General features: G+C 43.4%; 1 pseudogene; it reads right to left on the reverse strand.

The window, feature by feature from the left end:
• Positions 1–7,886: 7,886 nt before the first annotated feature.
• Positions 7,887–9,286, reverse strand: LOC118663258 (annotated as a pseudogene).
• Positions 9,287–13,698: the final 4,412 nt, after the last annotated feature.

Below are 13,698 nucleotides of genomic sequence, written 5' to 3' on the forward strand. Positions count from 1 at the left end.
GCCACGTGTCAGCCTTGTACGATCTCTTAGAAAGCTGGAAAGCAGACTAAAATAACCTTTATCCGGAGTGGGCTGGGGCGACAAGCAGACAGGATAAGGGGAGCTGTCCGTGAAGGCAGCCCTGCATGGGGCGATGGTGGGTCCGTGGTGATGTCCCTGGAGTTCCTCTGAGACTGGGGGTCGCAGGCAGAGGCTGTGGGCGGCAAAAGGAAGCTGTGGTGTGGGAGCCTCAGGTGAAAGCAGCTGAGAAGGGTGGGGCCTGGGCTGTGCGCCCTCTCAGGCAGGCTCCAGCCATGAATGTGGCATTGGCGCCGGCGGGCTCCCTTCTGGAACGGAGGGTGTCATATACCTTTTCATTCTCTTGCTTAGAGGGCAGGGCTGCACCCAGCAGATGGAAGCTACGGGAGGGCAATTTAGATGTGACTGAAGGTAAGGATGCAGCTGCCCAGGGTAGTGAGCACCCATTCCTGCAATCAGGGATCCTGTGCCACAAAGACTGCACTTACGGTGGGTGGGAAGAGCTCGGCTTTGGAAATGGGAGTCTCTCTGCTTATGGGTCTGAATTGGTCACTTAACTCTCTGAGCCTACATGTCCTCATTTCTAAAATGTCGATGAGAACATTCCTGCTACCTCAAACTGTGGCGGAGGTTAAATGTGAGAGCAACCCGTGAACGTGCTTTACACAGTAGTGATGACAAGAACTAACAATGGCTGACTCCATCCCAGTCCTCTAAGGGGCTTCCCATCGGCAACTCCTCCAATCCTCACATCAGCTCTTGGTGGTGCATATATTATCCTCCCTTGACACATGGAGATCTGGCTGCTGTGGTTTAGTAGCCGCAGAACAAGCTCGAGTTGAGCACACTGACTCCAGAGCCTGCTCTCAGCAGTGAGCTGCTCTCGGCATATTGCAGCACCAACTCCAAATTTGGGCAAGAATACTGAACTATGTTTCTTCTCATTCCAGCAGTAAGATTTGCTGATTAGAGCAACTCTACCTAATGGTTATAGTTTAATTTCTCTGAACCAGCAATAGTCTTTTTACCTGTAAGAGAAGCCTATCAATAGGCAAATATCCCTTGGGATGGTCAGAAGATTCGGACCAGGTGCCTGGTAACAAAGGCAGACCTAAGTAAAAAGACCACGGAGGAGAGCTGGCGAGGAGGCGATACTGAACAATTTGCCTCTCAACTAGTGATTCTGAGTTGTCTACGGTGAAGGACTAGTTTTGGTTTATCAAAAATTTCCTATCGTGGGCTGATATTTTTGTAAAACATTAAGAAAATGATTTACTAGGAAAATGACATGAAAAAGCAGACATAATACAAACCCAGTTTTTAAAATTAAAGATGGCACAATAAACTGCATTTTATTAAGTTCTAAAGGCCCAATGCACGAAATTCATGCAAGAGTAAGCCTTCCTTCCCCTGGCTGCCCACAGGCACCTGGGAAACGGGCTTCCCTTGCAGCCCCGGCTTCATTTGGAAGGTCCTTCGGAACCATGTCTGGTCTAATTAGCATATTAAGTTTTTATTATTATAGATTATTAGAATAAATATAACAGGGACAAGAGAAAAGAATTTTAAATTAGTACACATTATAAAAATAAGTATATAGGTGATATAGAGAATTCCTATTATACATTTTGCCATTGCACAATTGTGCTTCTTAATTTATCTAATATCTTTTAAGGTTTATGACATGCCTTCTAGGGGGTAAATTATATCAAAATGACTTATATTTTGTTTTAAAAACTCAGAGAAACTAGTCTCACAGAGTTATGTTAATTGTAGTGTAAGAGGAGATTTTTTTTTAATTGCTTAAAATATTACAAAGAGTATTACATATGTCTCCTTTTTTTCCCCCCCTTGACATCCCCCCGGCCTCCTCTACCCCCCAGTGTCTTGTGTCCATTGGTTATGCTTATATACATGCATACAAGTCCTTCGGTTGATCTCTTACCCTCCCCCTCTCACCCCCCAACCCTCCCCAGCCTTCCCGCTGTAGTTTGACAGTCTGTTTGATGCTGCTCTGCCTCTGTATCTATTTTTGTTCATCAGTTTATAATGGTCTTTATTATCCATAAATGAGTGAGATCATGTGATATTTTTCTTTCATTGACTGGCTTAGTTCACTTAGAATAATGCTCTCCAGTTCCATCCATGCTGTTGCAAATGGTAAGAGTTCCTTCTTTTTTACAGCAGCATAGTATTCCATTGTGTAGATGTACCACAGTTTTCTAATCCATTCATCTGCTGATGGGCACTTAGGCTGTTTCCAAATCTTAACTATGGTAAATTGTGCTGCTATGAACATAGGGATGCATATATACTTTCTGATTTGTGTTTCTGGTTTCTTGGGATATATTCCTAGAAGTGGGATCACTGGGTCAAATGGGAGTTCCTTTTTAACTTTTTGAGGAAACTCCATACTGTCTTCCATAGTGGCTGCATCAGTCTGCATTCCCACCAGCAGTGCATGAGTGTTCCCTTTTCTCCGCATCCTCTACAGCACTTGTCATTTGTTGATTTGTTGATGATTGCCATTGTAAGAGGAGATTTTAAAATAGCTTCAGCAAGTTCAAGTTAATTCGTTTTTAAGTTTGACCCAAAATAAAACAGGTGATGCTATATTTTCAAAATTCATTTTCAGTCCATCAGTACCTGTTCCACAATTTATCTTGTAAAGTTATAGTTACATTTCAATTAAATTACCTTTCAATGAATACGGAGCCATGATTTTCCAACCTATGGATCTTCTATAAATGAAAAAAACCCAAAACTTTAAATAATCTGTCAAATTCATAAGATATTTACAACTTTTCAGTTTGTCAATCTAATCTAATAATAGAGGAATATGCAAATTTGTCCATTACAGTGTCATGTCATGACTGGATCAACAGGCTGTATCCCCGCCCTCTGCTCAGGCAGCTGCAAGGCCCGGGGTAGGATAGGATATGATAGGAGGGAAGGAGGTGGCGACCGCGAGGGGCGGAGCAGGTGGGCCTGGGGAGGGGCGGGGCACAGGCAGCGTGGAGTGGGGAGCTCCACACAGATGCAGGAGGAGGGCGGTGGCAGCCTTTGGAGTGGAGGAAGGTCTGAGGCCTTCTGAGCAGAGGCAGTGCCCGGGCCACGCGGGCCTTGGCCACCCTCGCTGGGCAGGGCATCCCAGGCAGGGAGTCCCAGGCAGGGAATGGGAGCAGGACAATGGCGGGGAGACTGGGGAAGTGGGGGGCAGCGAACACCTGGCCAGGGCTGAGCCCTGAGCTGGGCATTAATACCCCCCTCCCCCCAACAGAAGCTTTCAGAAGGGAGGGAGGGAGGGAAGAACTTTATAAAGGAGTCAGTAGCGAGCAGAGTTAAAGAAGGAAAGAGGACGTGTGAGTGAGCTGTACTGGGGACAGATTTTAAAAGCAGGAGTCAGAAAAGAAAAAAGATGAATGATAGTGAGTAATTAGGCAGGTAGATATTAAAACAGTGGAAGTAAGTAGAGAAGGATGTGGATGAGAGATAAAGAGGGTGGGAAGAACAGTTTTAAAGGGGAGCAGGTAGAGTTTAAAAGGAGAATGGGAAGAAGGGAGAAATGGGGGAGGGAGCAAAGCAGGTCCGGGGGAGGAAGTGAAGAAAAAAATTAAGGTGGGAAGGAAGGAAAGGGGGAGGGAGGAGAGGGGCAAAGATAAAGGAAAGAAGGGATGTGGGGAGGGAGGGAGGATAGGGGAAAGATGGGAAGAAGGATGATGGAACAGAAGTAGGAAAGAAAAGTTTATAAATGATGAGTCAGTAGGAAAAAGTGTTACATAAAGGAGAGAAAAATTGTGTGACAAGGAGAAGCCAAGAAGGAAGTCAAATACAATCCTGTGTGAAGGGGATAAGATTTTTTTAAAAAAGTTAATAGGGGTGACCAGGCCGGCAGGGGAGGGCAATTAGGGGGATCAGGCCAGCAGGGCAGGGTAGTTAGGGGGATCAGGAAGGCAGGCAGGATGGTTAGGGCAGGCAGGCAGATGGGTGGTTAGGAGCCAGAGGTCCCCGATTGCGAAAAGGATGTGCAACTGCCAGTTTAGGCCTGATCCCGCAGGGCAGTTGGACATCCGCCGAGGGCTCCCAGATTGGAGAGGGTGCAGGTTGGTCTGAGGGACCTCCCCCTCCTCGCCCCCCCCCCCGCCCCATGCACGAATTTCATGCACCAGGCCTCTAGTAATAAGATAATGACCTACTTCAATGATAGTCATTGTTAAAATGTGAAACATGTCAAAAATCTGTATAGCAGTTCTTCCAAGCTCCTAACTTGTGTTTTGACCTTTAGTCATATATTCCTTGGCAAAACATGTTGCCATCCTTCCTTGTATGGAAGCATAAGCATCTTTAAGGATATTGAAGATAACAGAAAAATGAGCAAGACTGACTATCCAGTTTACGCTTAAAAACATTAAAACCAAGCTAGTTTCTTGTTTTGTAGAAACATGAAGAATTTGTGTTGTAGTTCAAACATTCTTACACAACTTTTCCACCCCATAAAGATCCTAACACAGCATGCAGTACCAGTTATGATTCAATTTCCATGTTATTACATAACAAAGGAATAATCTTAACTTTACCACATTAGGTTTTGCTGAGTCACTAAGCATACTTGTTAGTTCTGCTGACATATTTCATAGCAAGTCTTTTCTTCATGAAGAAAGTTGTAAATTGATTCTAGTTAGTTGCAAGCTCTCAATCTGAGAACTCAAAATGTTTTCTTCTCACACAATTGTGCCAACAGAACAAACTTCTACTCAAAACTTAAATTCTAAAGTTGTCGCAATGTAATCAATCCTTCATAGTTTTATTCAGTTCAGAGCTAGTTGTGTTTGTTAATAATAAATCTGGAAAAAAATGTGTATCTTTTCAATATATATCCTGTTCAAATTACATAATACTAAACAATCGTCATTTGTAACAATATCTTTGCAGTTGTCAAGTTGCAGTGAAAAATGAGTAGCTTTATATTCTATGAGTTGGGCTTATATCTTAGTAGCCAGTTTCAAAACACATCAGATTGGAAAGTGGTACTTGAATTCTGGGTTTCACCCATTTCTAAGCAAACTCCCCAATGCAGTCTTTTGACTCAGCAATTATAAATGGCATTTTAGTCTTAACAACCTAAAGAACAATCCTAAGTCAAACCCCCCAAAGTGTTAATATTTATGTATATAATACCAAACACCTGCTTCCATCTGCCTCTTTATTCAAAACTCTCAATTATTTTTTGTTTTGAATTTGATAAGTAAACCTCACTTAAGAACCAGTTGAATTAATGACTTCAATAGTCAGTGCTTTTCCATAAACTACACTATGGTTTTATCACTGTGCCATTCAAGTTACTTGCCTAGTGTAGCTACTAAATATGTGTGTATTTATATTAAAAGTCTTAATTAAAAGTAAAAAAGATTTTAAAAACAAATTATCAGTGAATCATAAATGCATACAGATTACACAATGTTGGGTTATAGCTGCCAAACCTACAAAGATACACAATTTGAAGGAAGTCCTTCTATGCCCAACAAGTACACAGCTTGTGCCATGTGTCCCCCCATGGACATTTGTCTGGAAACATTTTTGGTTGTCACAACTGAGAGAAAGGGGAAGTGCTACCGGCATCTAGTGGGTAGAGGCCAGGGATGCTGCTAAACACCCTACCATACCCAGACAGTCCCCGCAACATAGACTTCCCTGGCCCCATATGTCAGTAGTGTCAGGTTGAGAAACCATGGTTTAGTTATAGCTTTAAGTATTCTAAGGTAACATCTTCATGGATATATTTATAGAAATTGCTAATCCCGGGTATTTACTATATGTAAGTACTTACCAAAATCAATGAAACATTGCCAGTTTCCTGAATAAAGTCTATTAGTATCCTGTGTAATAAAATATTAGATGCGTAGAACTACCAATTTGAGTATGCTGATACTCATACTTTTAGCAGTTTTTAGAGAAGTAGATTGTAATGTTCGTTTTACAATTTTCAGGTGAACATTCTGCTAAAAGAAGACTGTTCAGGAAACACACTTTTCAATTAAGAAGGCATCGGTACACCTGAATAGTGCATACAGTCTGAATGGACACCAAGTTATTATTGTCTTTTGATGTGGTGCCCTGCAGTAAATGCTGGCGTTAGCTTCCGTCTCATATTTCATCATCATATCGAACACTCAGTCACAGCAGAGCCTGCATCAGTTTCATACCTACTGAAGAGTTTTCAGGTGGTGCCAAAGTCTGAGGAGCTGCCTTTGTCACAAATTGTATAACTTCACCCACAGACCAGTGTGGAGGCTGTGGTGGAACCTTGCTTCAGTACTCTGAGGCCAGCTCCAGTCTAAAACTGGGACTTTACTTCTCCTAAGAGAGAATCCCAGGGATGGCTGAAGAAGAGCCCTCCCCCCTTTCACATGTGCTAACAGGCTGTGTGCAACTTGCCTGATGCTGTACTGGACCAGCTCCAACATGGAATGGAAACCCTGGACACTGGCTCTAATTTTAGTTTTACCGAAACCCCAGCTACACTTCTTCTATATGTGGACTAAGGGAAATAGGACTTCAGAAACCCAGAGATGTGATTCCACAGAAATAAAGCTTTCTAGCACATCTCATCCTGCCACAGGGGCCTCTGGAAATGCTTATTCCAGTGGTTCCCCAAGAACCCCACTCCCACTAGCAATGGGGAGAGAAGAGGCATGCTTTACCCTGTAAACACTTCTTGACCGAATGGAAAACTGTCCATGGTAGAAAGCAATGGCAGTATATTCAGCAGTGGTGATGAACTTGATGTAGTTGACACAGGCTGAAAATAATTCCTTTAGTAAAGGTAAAAGTTTATGGAATTTCTCCAGGCTGGGCCTGGAGAGGTAGTTGGTTGAATAAGCAGGTTTTACCAAAAGCCTTTGCTCTCAGGCGTGAGGGATGTCATTTCCTCCTGAAACAGCAGTTCTGCATCCGAACTGCTCTATTGTGAGTGCTCAGGGGAGGGAGGAATAACATAAGGTGGAGGCTTCTGAGAATGTCATTGGGCACTTCTGTTTCCTGATGTGTGTCTTTTGATGATTTATTTTTGTCATTTTTATCTTGAAAAAAATGTTTTTCACTGAAGGAAGATGGACAGAGTATGTTCCCACCAGAGGAGGCCACAGCCACGTCTTTTCTATGGAGGAATCCATAAACCGGTGTGTGTGGCCTGCCAGTGCGCCCCACCCCTGAGGTCCCATCAGCAAGTGTGGGCAGCTGTGGGGTTCTCTTCTGATCCCAATGAGCACTAGAGCCTCCCTGTTTGCTTCCAGAGACACAGGCTGCAGACATCACTGCGGTGGTTGGCTCAGCAATGCCATCCTTGACCAAATGGAAGGCCAGCGGCTCTGTCTAGCAACTTTACACAAGTTGAGATGTAGGAGAGCTCTTCTCTAGCCATCAAATGTGAGTTAAACTTTATCTCCTTCAATACCAGCAATAGTTGCTGTGCAGATCACATAAGGGCTCTTTCTGTTTAACACTTCATTTCATTCCCACCTTAAATCATTTAAGACTGGCTTTGGTAATTCATTCTTAATGTCAAAGTTGTGACTTCAGATCCATTTGTAGTTCATAAAAGAAACACATTCATCTGGAACCCCAGGGAAGGCTAAAGTAAAGCCCTCTTTCCCTCTCCCCCTCCACATGTCCTAATGGGCTGTGTGTCTAAGGAATCTATAAGTCTCTTACAATTATTTCTGTTGTCACGACTGTCCAGAGTTAACTATAATCTGGTACCTGTAATTCCAATGACTGTGACAATACATGCTGAAGGAATATTGTTAGAATAACATATTTCTCTTTTAAACCAGCTTTGAAGTTGTTAGCTTGAGGAATCTAGGACTGTGTTAAATACTGTGAAGGAGCACAGATCCTAGTATCTTAATAAGCAGAGGTCCATTTGGAACTGTGATCAAGATGGCTAAAAATGCTATTGTTATCACATCCTTCGAATATGGTTCCAAGTCGGGTGAGCTGATTCTTGCAGTTTCTAAAGCCAGAGGACCTAACACAGCCTGGATTGTAGCTTTAGGTATCCATGTGAGAGCAATACATATTTTCTCTTTAGAAATTAAAACCAACAAAAGACATAAAGAAAAATGTAAAAGAAATTCAAACCAATAATGCCAAACTCATACAAGCAATAGAAATACCAATCGCATCTGACTTAAGAGCTGCAACAGATACTTCCAATCCAACCAAATCAAAAAGAAGGGGTTGAAAAATATCCCATGCAAATGAAATAATTTTTTGGACTCCAATCTTATCTATGGTCCAATTCACTCCTCCAGTGAAAGTCAACATTAGTGTGAATAATTCTCCAGCTCCATATATACTGATGCTATTGCTGACTAAGATGGCAGAAACAAACTCAAAATCAGGCATGCTTTCTTTATTGGAATATTTGTCTGATCTTCACTTGGAAAATATTGAAGGATAATTCCCAAAAATGTTCCTAGCAGCACACCAATAATTACGTTCTTACACGAAGTTAGGAGATTATGAAGTATGCCACCTGTGGAGAAGACTATGCTCATGAACGTACCGAATCCAGTGATAGCCACGATGTCATCCAAACTACTAGCAGCTATTAGTAAGGTTGGAATGCCTTTCTCAATAACATATCCTTTTCCTTGCAAATGTAGCATGGAAAGGACAACAATAGCAGGGGAGACAGCACCTACCACAAAACCTAAAAGAAATCCCCATTCCCGGGGAAAATTCATAAGGAAGAGGGAAATAACAGCAGTCGAACATGCCTCCATGAGGCATGGATTCCTAGGCAATCTTAAACTCTCTTCAAATGCTTCAAAGCCTGTGGATAGAGTCCAAGTCCAGCTTTTATTAGGATAAGGGTAAGGGCAGTATTTCTTAAAATTGAAGACCACTTGTAAATAATATGGATGCGCTCAGTGATATATGGAGCATTCCTAATGGTAAAACCAGCCAATAACATCCCAAAAAGAGGTGGAAGTGGAGGCACTGAAGGTATTCTAATGACTTCCAAAAGTTTCCCCCCAATTAGGGAATAATAAAAGACAATGAATAGTCCAAATAAATTTTCATCAGGGCAATGACCAGGGCTTGAGATTGACCAGATTGTAAACAATATCATAAAAAGGAAAACTCCAGAAAATATGGCAGGAATAGTAAGGGCTGGCAGACCAGGCTCTCCTGGATAGTGAGCACCTAACACCACTGTGGACTCTCCCCAGGCTGTGCGACTCTGGCATGAAGCCCACGCCATCTTGAAGGAGAGAGTGGCCTCTTCTAGGAACTCATCAACACCACCACCCAGACAGGCCTTGGACACTACCCACGACCTGGCAGCCACTCCAGCCAAAACCCTGCTGCCCCACCCACAGACCTGCAGACCTAAAGGTGCACAGCTCCCCCAGCAGTAAGTGCGACATCCCCCCTCCCCAGTGGCAGACGCCTGGACTCCACAGTCGCATATTTTCAACGCACAGGCCTCCTGAGCCCACAGCTCCACAGGAAGCTCTGGGGTGCCACTGTAAGCCCCTGCTGGGTGTGCTTTTATACAAAGACGCACTTCCCCGGCAGTAGAAATTCTGAATTCCCTCTTCCTGGATACCTGCCCACAGACACCTGGGTCGCGCAGCTTCAGTGCCAGGGCCCCTCAGAGTGTGTCAGTGCGCTGCGCTGGCAAACGCACCGCGGGTGCTTCTGTGAGCCACCACAGGGCGCACGTGTATCCAACCACGGATGCAGCAGCAAAAACTGAGTCTTCCCACCCCACAGCTGCAGACCTCTGGACACCACAGTGGTACTTTTCCAGCGCGCAGGACTCCTGAGCCCACCGCTCCACAGGCAGCTCTTGGGTGCTGCTGTAAGCGCCCGCTGGGCACATGCGATTTCAAACAAGGGCACAAGGCAGCAAAAATTGGGACATCCCCCTCCCTGGCTGCTGACTTCTGGACACCGCAGTTGTACCTTTCCATCATGCAGGCCTACTGAACCCGCTGCCCCTATAGGTGGCTCCTGGGTGCCTCCTTGAGCCCCGGTTGAGCATGTTCATATCCTAATAAGGGAGCATGGCCCTGGCAGTAAAAGTTTGGACTTCCCCCTTCCCGGCTGCCTACCCCACAGACACCGTGGTTGCATGGTTTCAGCACGCAGGCCCCCTGAGGCCACCACCCCAGCAGGCAAGCCCCGGGTGCCTCTGTGAGCTGCCACTAGGCGCACTCATATCCAATCAAGGACTCAAGGCCCTTGCAGCAGAAACTTGGATATCCTCCTCCTCCTCAGCTGCTGACCTCCGGTCACTGCAGTTGCACCAATCCAGCATGCAAGCCCCTTGAACCCACTGCCCCAGCAGGCAACCCCTGGGTTCTTCTCTGAGCCGCCACAAGGCACAACCCTGGCTGCTGGCATCCAGTCCCCGCAGTAGCACTGCTCCAGCACAAGGGCCTCCTGAGCCCACTGCCCCAGCAGATGGCTCCTGGGCAGCTCTGTAAGCAGTCATTGGGCATCCATATCCAACCAAGGCGCACATCCCCCAAAGCAGAAATGGGGACTTCTCCCTCCATGGGGCCGGTGGCACACCACAATTACTCCGATCCAGTGTGTGGGTCCCACAAGCACACCCCTGGCAGACAGCTCCTGGGCCCCTCTGTGTGCTGCCAGTGGGCGTGTGCCTCTCCAACAAAGGGTGCATGGCTCCCTCAGTAGGATCCATGACATCTCCCTCCTGGCTACTTACCTATGGACAGCTTTCTGCTGGATCCTTAACCCCTTTCATGATTCAGAGAGAAAAATCACTTTGGCCAGAGTCCCACTGCCTTAATCACAGACTACGAGACACCCGCCTCCCACTGTCACAGGCTCCGGGCCTCTCGTAGTGAGTTGCAGAGTGATGCTAATCCAGCAAGAGTCACACCACACTGGCCAAAGTCACAGTTCCTGAGCCTCAGGTCCCAAGACTCCTTCCTCCCAGGCCACGGACTCTGGGAACCCACAGTGAGCACATAGCAGTGAGACCTCAGACAACCTTTTCCACAAGAGCCAGAACCACAGTCACATCCAAAACAGCTTGCACAACAAAGCTGGGGGTGAGTCACATTGCTAACCCATGATGAGACTTCATCCACGAATAAGAAACATTCAAGATCCAACTACATCAAGAGAACCCAAATAGCTCAAGTAGAGAGCTCCAATAGATTACCAAGCCCAGGAGACCTGAGGGATCACATCAGTAGCACCACCCTCAAAAGAACCTGGGTAGCAAAGCAGTTGGATCTAGGGCACAGAAACAATTGAAACGTTACAGCAGAACATGGGGAGACAAAAAAGCAATCCCCAAAGGAAAGAAAAAGAAGAACCACCAGAGAATTAAATTAAATGGAGTCAAGTAATATGTCAGAGAAAGAGTTCAGAGTAATGGTTATAGGATGCTCAAATGGCTGGATGACAAATATGCACAACTCAATGAGAATTATAAGGAGCTTAATGAGAATGTCACCAACATGAAAAGGAACCTAGAGGAAATGAAGAACAACATAGCTTCAATAAAGAACACAATGGAAGGCTTAACAGTAGAATAGAAGAGGCTGAGGACCACATCAGTGAATTAGAAAACAAAGTAGGAAAAAACACACAAACACAGCAGCAACTGGAAAAAAACTTAAAAAGCAAGAGGAGAGCCTAAGGGAGCTTTGGGACAACACAAAATGAAACATCTGCATAATAGGGGTACCAGAAGGAGAGAAAGCAAAGCAAGGAATAGAAAACCTGTTTGAAGAAATAATGACAGAAAACTTCCCTGATATTGGCAAGAAAAAAATATGCAAGTCCAAGAAACACAGAGTGCCAAACAAAATAAACCCCAAAAGACCAACACCAAGGCACATCATAATTAAATTGGCAAACATCAAACATCAATGACAAAGTAAGAATCTTAAAGGCTGCCAGAAAGAGAAAGTTACTTACAAGGGATCTCCCATTAGACTATCAACTGATTTTGCAACAGAAACATGCCAGGCCAGAAGGGAATGAGTTCCTTTATATATCCTGAATCTTTCTTTTGTCAAATATGTGCTTTACAAATATACATTTTTTCCTGATCTGTGGTTTGCTTATTTGATTTCTGAATGATCTCTGGATACACAGCCATTTTAAATTTTGTTGGTCTAATTTATCATTTATTTTCTAAGCATTGCTGTTTCTAAGAAATCAGTTGCCCGTTTCCAAGTCACAAAGCTATTCTCCTTTTTCTTCTGAAGGCCTTGTTTTAGGTTTTTAAATTAGCCTTCTGACCCATTTTGGCTGAATTTTTGTGTATCCTGTGAGGGGGTCAACTTTTTTTTTTTTTTTTTATATGGACATCCCAATTGTTCTAGTACTATCTGTTCAAAGTTTCCTTTCCACATAGGATACTTTGGCACCATTCATTCTAATTTAATATTGTTCTTTTCTTTGGTAAGATTACTTTAGATATTCTAGATTCTTTATATTTCCATATAAATTTTATAATTATCAATTTCTACCTAAAAAGCCTACTGGTATTACGATTGGAATTGCATTGAATCTATAGATTTGTGGAAAACTGACATCTTGCCAATTCTCGTCCACCCATATCTTATTATCCAGCAATCTTATATAATAAAGAGTTAATATGCTAATTAGACCAAACAGCAGAATGACCATCTGGACGACCTTCTGGATGAAGCTGGGGCTGCGAGGGCCGAGCCCTTTGCACGAATTTCATGCATCAGGCCTCTAGTATATCTACACATTTATTAGCTATTCTTTAATTATTACCAAAAATATTTTGTAGTTTTTAGCATATGTTTTGCATATATTTTGTTAAATGTACTCATGAGTATTTTGTTTCTTGATGCTATAGGAAGTGGCAGTTAAAATTTTATTTTCCAATTGTTTGCTGTTAAGAAAAATATAATTGATTTTTATGTAATAATCTTGTCATAACCTTGCAAATTCTTATTTTAATAGCTGAGGATACCTGAGGCTTTTCTATATCAATAATCATATAATTTGCAAACATTGTCCATTTTCTTTTTTCCTTTTTAAAAATATTTTTATTATTTTAGAAAGGGAGAGAGATAGAGAGATAGAAACATTGATGACAGAAACACCATTGATCAGCTACCTCCTTCATGACCCTTACTGGGGAGAGCCCGAAACCCAGGTATGCACCCTGACCTGGAATTGAACCATGACTTCTTGACTCCTGGGTCGATGATCAACCACTGAGCTATACCAGCTGGGCAATTTCTTATTTTCTAATCTTTATGTTTTTTCTTGCCTTTTGCATAGATATATGGTAAAATGTTGAATTTTATAAAAAAATTCACAAATGGGTATTGAACTTTGCCAAATGTCTTTTCTATATCTATTTTCAGAAAAAATTAAGCTCCTACTAAAAGCTTGTTCAGACAGAGCACCAAATTTGGGAAATAGTGTTTACTTATTCAATCTTTTCCCTACCCACAACCACCCACCATGACAGAGGTGTCAAAGTGGATTCTGCACAAGACTACCATCTGGCTAGTAAGTGACAGAGACTTACAGGGCTCAGACACAAACCTCCCGATGTTCAAGCTCCTGCTCTTTCATCAGCACCATGGTGGCCGCAGAGTAGTTAAATATAAGAATTCTCATAGCAATGCTTTTATTTTT

This window comes from Myotis myotis, unplaced genomic scaffold (genome assembly GCF_014108235.1).
Source record: "Myotis myotis isolate mMyoMyo1 unplaced genomic scaffold, mMyoMyo1.p scaffold_m19_p_9, whole genome shotgun sequence".
Taxonomy (NCBI): domain Eukaryota; kingdom Metazoa; phylum Chordata; class Mammalia; order Chiroptera; family Vespertilionidae; genus Myotis; species Myotis myotis.